Genomic DNA, 6,978 nt, shown 5'->3' on the forward strand with positions numbered 1-6,978 from the left:
TTTTAGGGACGTTTTAAACTATTATCTTCTCAAATATTTTTTCATGGTCTTTCTTTTTGTCTTCTTCTGGGACTCCTATTATTTGAATATTGTGGCATTTAACACTGTCCTGGAGGTCTGTGAGATTGTCCTCATTTATTTTAATTCATTTTTCTTTTTTCCTCTCTGATTCACTTATTTCTACCATTCTATCTTCTAATTCACTAATCCTATCTTCTTCCTCTGTTATTCTACTATTTTTTGCCTCCAGAGTGTTTTTGATCTCATTTATTGCATTATTTATTATATATTGACTTTTTTATTTCTTCTAGGTCCTTGTTAAACCTTTCTTGCATCTTCTTAATCCTTGTCTCCTGGCTATTTATCTGTGATTCCATTTTGATTTCAAGACCAATACAATAATGTAAAGTAATTAACCTCCAATTAAAATAAATTTATTTTTTAATAATAAATAAATAGAAAGATTTTGGATCATTTTCACTATCATTATTTGGAATTCTTTATCAGGTAGATTCCCTGTCTCTTCCTCTTTTGTTTGGTTTGGTGGGCATTTATCCTGTTCCTTTACCTGCTGGGTATTCCTCTGTCTCTTCATCTTGTTTATATTGCTGAGTTTGGGGTGTCCTTTCTGTATTCTGGCAGTTTGTGCAGTTCTCTTTATTGTGGAGTTTCCTCACTGTGGGTGGGGTTGTAGAGGTGGCTTGTCAAGGTTTCTTGGTTAGGGAAGCTTGTGTCGGTGTTTTGGTGGGTGGAGCTGGATTTCTTCTCTCTGGAGTGCAATGAAGTGTCCAGTAATGAGTTATGAGATGTCAGTGGTTTTGGAGTAACTTTGGGCAGCCTGTATATTGAAGCTCAGGCCTGTGTTCCCGTGTTGCTGGGGAATTTGTGTGGTATATCTTGCTCTGGAACTTGTTGGCCCTTGGGTGGTGCTTGGTTTCAGTGTAGGTATGGAGGTGTTTGATGAGCTCCTGTCAATTAATATTCCCTGTAGTCAGGAGTTTTCTGGTGTTCTCAGGGTTTGGACTTAAGCCTCCAGCTTCTGGTTTTCAGTCTTATTTTTACAGTAGTCTCAAGACTTCTATACTGCACCTTTGATAAAACATTTAGGTTAAAGATGAAAAATTTCTCCAAAGTGAGGGACACCCAGAGAGGTTCACAGAGTTACATGAAGAAGAGAAGAGCGAGGAGGGAGTTAGTGGTGACCTGAATGAGATGAGGTGGAATCAATAGAGGAGAGAGCAAGCTCACCAGTAATCACTTCCTTATGTGCACTCCACAACTGGACTGCTCAGAGATGTTCACGGAGTTATACAGAGAAGAGAAGAGAAGAGGGAGGAGACATAGGTGGCCAGGAGGATAATAGGCGGGAATCAAAAGGAGAGAGACAGATCCAGCCAGTAATCAGTTCCCTAAGTGTTCTCTACCGTCTAGAACACATAGAAATTCACAGAGTTGAGTAGAGAAGAGGAAGGGTAGGGAGGAGACACAGGCAGAGAGTGGAGAAAAAGGAGAGTCCAAAGTGGGAGAGAGCAGTCAAGCCAGTAATCTCACTCCTAAGTAAAAATGGGTACTGAAGATTCGGTTCTCAAAGGTACAAAATTAATAACAATACCAAAAATCAAAGATTAAAAATCAAGTAGAGTTTGGAATTTTAAAAATACAATATTAAAGAAAGGAAGACAAAAAGAGGGAAAAAAGTCACAAAATTTATAAAATATATATATATGAAGTTTGCTTTTAAAAAAATAGGGTTTTTTTGCAAAGTAATAGTAGGTTATAAAAATGAAAATTAAAGAAGTAATAGAGGACTTAAAAATTTTAAAAAAAATTAAAAAAAAAGAATGGTCATAAAAATAGTAAAAATATATCTAGGACTTTCTCTGGTGTTGTTGCATGTAATGTGGGGTGATATCAGTTCCTTTTAAATTTTCCTTTATTTTTCATCTCCCAGGAAGTTATCTAAGTGATATTACAGTGCCACCTGGCACACACCCTGATTTATCTGATTATCGCAGCTGAGGTCACCTTTAAGTCAAACATAATGACTCCAGGACATATATCAAACAACTCCTGCACTTGTCTGGTCATACCATGGTTCTTAGGCTAATTAAAAAGAAAAAAAAACCTTCAAATTTAATGACACTTTTGATAACCTAAATATCTTTGATGTCCTCTCAGAAAAATAACTTGATGTCTATCTGGGATTGAGGAACCATATGGAGTGTCTCAAAAACATCAATCTGTGGCAACTCCAGGACATCATGATAAAACTGGAGGCATAATCATTGCCAGATTTGTTGCCCACCCTAGACATTGCCATGGCAACTCAAGTACTGTAGTAGGGTCAGTGTCACTTTGTTAATATTTTGAAAGGAGTGAAAAGCAAGCTCGTTCTTTGCTACACATCATTGCTTCAGAATAATGAGTTTAGTATGCTGTACCCTTACCTCTTTACATACTGATCTAGTTGGTACAGGTCATGAAACAGCATTATTTGAACTAGATAACTTCTTTGTCATCATTTAAACATATTAATGCTGCTGCTGCTAAGTCGTTTCAGTCGTTTCCGACTCTGTGCGACCCCATAGACGGCAGCCCACTAGGCTCCTCTGTCCCTGGGATTCTCCAGGCAAGAATACTGGAGTGGGTTGCCATTTCCTTCTCCAATGCATGAAAGTGAAAAGTGAAAGTGAAGTCGCTCAGTCGTGTCCAACTCTCCATGACCCCCTGGACTGCAGCCTACCAGGCTCCTCCATCCATGGGATTTTCAAGGCAAGAGTACTGGAGTGGGTTGCCATTGCCTTCTCTGAAACATATTGAATAGGTTTGTTTTAGTAGATTATTTTCAATAGAAATACTAATATTTAAGGAGATGTGTACAGTATTGCTAAATAATTGTGTTGGCTATTATTTACAGCAAGAAAAGACAATTGTCAAATGAATGAATCCATGCCCTTCTTTCAATTTTTATAAAATATAACTACTCAATCTAAGATAACTCCTAACTCTCGAATGCAAATAAATAGTATAGAGCAATCCTTGATTTACAGTTTCAGTTGTTTGGAATTCTAGCATATGATTTATTCAGGGGTCAGAACAGATTTGCTATGATGTACATTGACAACATTGGGGTGTATTAGGCAGCAATGGAGTTGCTCGTTACCCCTGCTATGGTCCTTAGCCAAATTCAGTCTCGAACTGTAGTAATGATATTGATTACAGGCTTTCTGGCTTCACCAAACTGTACTTCTCCACTGATTTTTTAAGTGGTTTGTCCAAAATGAATCCTAGAATGCTAATAACCCATAATGCCTATATGGAGTTAAGTTATCCAATTTCTTGATCTGTTTTCAATATTAATATGCAATAGCACCTTGTCATTTTTTAAAACTACTATGATATATTAATATATCAAATAATTCTCTGTAAAGTGAAAGTTGCTCAGTCCTGTCCAAGTTTTTGTGACCCCATGGGCTAGATAGTCCATGGAATTCTCCAGGCCAGAATATTGGAGTGGGTAGCCTTTCCGTTCTCCAAATTCTCTGTAGAAAGACCTCAAAATATAAGGCTGTAGGATGAGTGATCTATAGCTAAACTCTGCAGGTTTCCCAAGCTGCTTTCACACAAGTTCAATTGTTATCTTTCATTGAAATACCAAAGTAATTAGTCATCTTTAAGAATTTTCTGCTTACCAAATGTCAGTAGTTTGGGTAGCAATGTTGACTAAAAGTACTTGATAGCCTAAGAATTTGTATTTTGCATGTTTGCCTGCTTTCCTCCCTCCCTCCGTCCCTCCCTTTCTTATTTCCTTCCTTTTTTTCTGATTTGGGAATGCATTCATCCACAATTAGGTATTTTGTCAAATAAAACTATCAACACTTCAGGCAGCAGTCTGTATCCCAAGAAAATGATGATTTGAAATGACCCAACACCACATAGAGCTTTCAGTCATAAAGACACCATCATGGTTTTCTTTTTACTGAATTTTCCTTAAACTGGGAAGATGGTAGATCCAGAAGGAATTTAAAGTTAGAGGACTTTGGCGTGTGATTTGGGTGTGCCTCCAGCCTCTACCTCCTGGTCACTTAGAAAAGACACAGTTTTCTGGGTCCCACACCAGACTCATGGAATGAAACTTTCTGGAGGTGGAATGTGATATTGTGTTAAAGTGTCCAGGAATGGCATTTTTATAGGATTCCCAAGGGATTCTGATGAAATTTGCAGGGCCAATTACAGTCCAGCATCTTCATTTTATAGATAGGGAAACTAAGGCTCTGAAAAGCTGAGTAACTTATTCACAGTCAACCAGACAAAGCAAGAACCAAACTCAGATCTCCCAACTGTTACGCAAATATTAAATTGTATAATGTTTTGATACTTTAGTTTTAGAATTGTATTCTTCAATGACAATCAGTGTTAAAATTTAATGCTGCACAGTACAGTCTGCTTATGAACCATGTTACAAAATGCCCATAAAAAAGTGGCTTGTTGGTCAGCCACAAAAAGAAATAACATTTTATTTCCAGACCCTTTGGACTAAAAGTTTATTGCTATTTATTAGTGTTTTGGGTGATAAACTATATAGAGTGGAATAAAATGGTTGATAAATACTTATTGAATTGAAAAAAAAAATGAGCCCCAACTTTGGTTTAGAGTTTGAAAAGATTTACCTTATGGGCACAGAGATGCAAAAATGTTAAATTTAATGGTATCTGAAGTAGCTTACTTTTCATGTTATCATTTACTAGAATCATTTTGAGAATATGATAGGGAAACCAGACTCCATAGTAGTTTGTTTGTTCATTTTGCTTTTTCCTTCATTTCAAATTTTTGAGTAAAGTTACATAAACCCTTTAGGATAGGGACTGAGGATGCACTCTAGAAGCTCTCTTGACCTGTAAGTGTCTACTTCAAGAAAATTTCTGCTAGAAACATTTGAAGATAAAATAGAACGTCTAATTAACATTTAGAAGAGGAAGATATATATCCATTTCAAGTAACCTGACCCGGATTTCAGCAACAGGATCTCTTCTTGACACATTTGTAACTCATTTTAATTGCTAATAGGTACTGTGTGTACACACCCAAGGCAGAACAGGACTTCACCTCTCAGCATTAAAAAGGTGAATTAACTTGAAATTAATACATTTTTGTGAAGAGACATCCCATTTGACCTAATCTAATACAGAATCAAATGCATGTGATTGACAAGCACCAATTATCTAAGAAACTTGAAAGGACTAATGATATTTGTATGCCCTGTCTGCATCACTATAATTATTTTGAAGAGAAATCAGGTGACCTCATTGGTATGAAGTGGGGATAGTAGAAAATGTATGGGCTTTTGATTCATATAGACCTAGGTTTGAGCCGCAACTCAACCATCTAACAAGAGTGTGAGTACTGGGCAAGCTGCTTAAATTCTCCGAGTCTCACTTTGCTTTTTTGTAAAGCCTATTATGCTGACTTTGTGAGGGCTGTTGTGAAAAACATGGGAAATAGATATAAAATGTTGCATCCTGTGCACATTTAATAGATGAAGCAGGAACCATGTTCTCCTTCCACTGTCCTTAGGTTAGTCCACAGAGTAAGGAATACCATCTTCTTATCCTTCTTGGAAGTAACAGGAAGAGCATTTCTGTCTCTCTCACTCAATCTTGAAAGAGAAGTGACCTTGTTACTGACCTTGAGTGAAGAATCTGATCAAGCTCACCTCTATGCATCTTGTGTTCGCTCTTTCAGGACCACCTATCCTCAGAGTGTGCCAAGCACTGCCTGGGATTGGGTAGCTCTATCCACTTCAGAAGTCTTCTCTGTGAAGCTCAGCTGTGGCCATAGACCAAATCAACTTATTTAATTCAAGCATAATAGTATGAAGCTGGTATTTTGATCTTTGATCCCCATCTATATGGTGTCTTCATTCATTTCTCAATTAGTCATGAACCCACAGTGGATTTAAAGGCTCTCACCCCCAAATCTCTAAGAGTAGAGAGTCAATAAATTATAGCTACTGTTGTCATGGGGGTTTTGATGGCATCTTCATTTTTTCATAGTAATTTTGTCTACTCAAAATATGAAATGTCTGTAACTTAGTGAACGTTTTTTAATGGGACATTACCATATGTTCTAAATCTTTATGCATTAATTGGGAGGAAAAACTTGACCATTGGTTTCTTTTATCTGTGTAGCATGATTTAGCCTATACTTTGTCAAAACTGAAATCCTTTTTACAACTTCAAAGCAAAGGAAATGCTTTGTTTGATGCTTCCTGAAGGTCAGTTCTGCTTAGTCATACATTGTATGTGTTCTTTTTAAACTCAGCAAATGTCTGAGATATCAAAAGGTACTGAATTTAGAGGCATTATGAGGTAATAATCTTTATTACAGGAGCAAGACCAATGCTCCTGTTGCAGCTTAGCCTGATTTGTAAAAATGTGTTTGAGTGTATGTGTGTGTTTGCGAATTTAATTGTCATTTATGCTTTGTGACATAAATACAGTCAGTGGCAGAACAGAAATGTATGTCTCCAAGGGAAAATATTAGCAGTAATTTCCTTTCTTCTGGGTGGGAGAAAAAATTAAATTTATCACTTATTTTTTTGAGAATTAAAAGAATGAAAGATTGAAAACAGAGAGAAAATAAGAGAGAAAGGAGTAATATGAAATATAATAACAATATAGCAGCGAACACCTTTGTTCCCATTACCCAAATTGATGATGTAGTAGAGATTTAAAGCAAATAGGAACAATATTATCAATATAAAATATGTGAAGATTCAGGTGAAGCCACTTTTGTATCTCATTCCCGGTTATATTCTTTTTACCTCTCCCCAAAGGCAAAGACATTGGTGTGTGTGTGTGTATGTATAAATATAAATTTAAAAAAATATGTGTACATGGACAATCTATAGGCCTGTTTTGTGGGAAAATACTGTATGTGGTATTCTTTATTTTTAAATGTAACATTTCTTTTAGCTCT

This window comes from Capra hircus, assembly GCF_001704415.2.
Source record: "Capra hircus breed San Clemente chromosome X unlocalized genomic scaffold, ASM170441v1, whole genome shotgun sequence".
Taxonomy (NCBI): Eukaryota; Metazoa; Chordata; class Mammalia; order Artiodactyla; family Bovidae; genus Capra; species Capra hircus.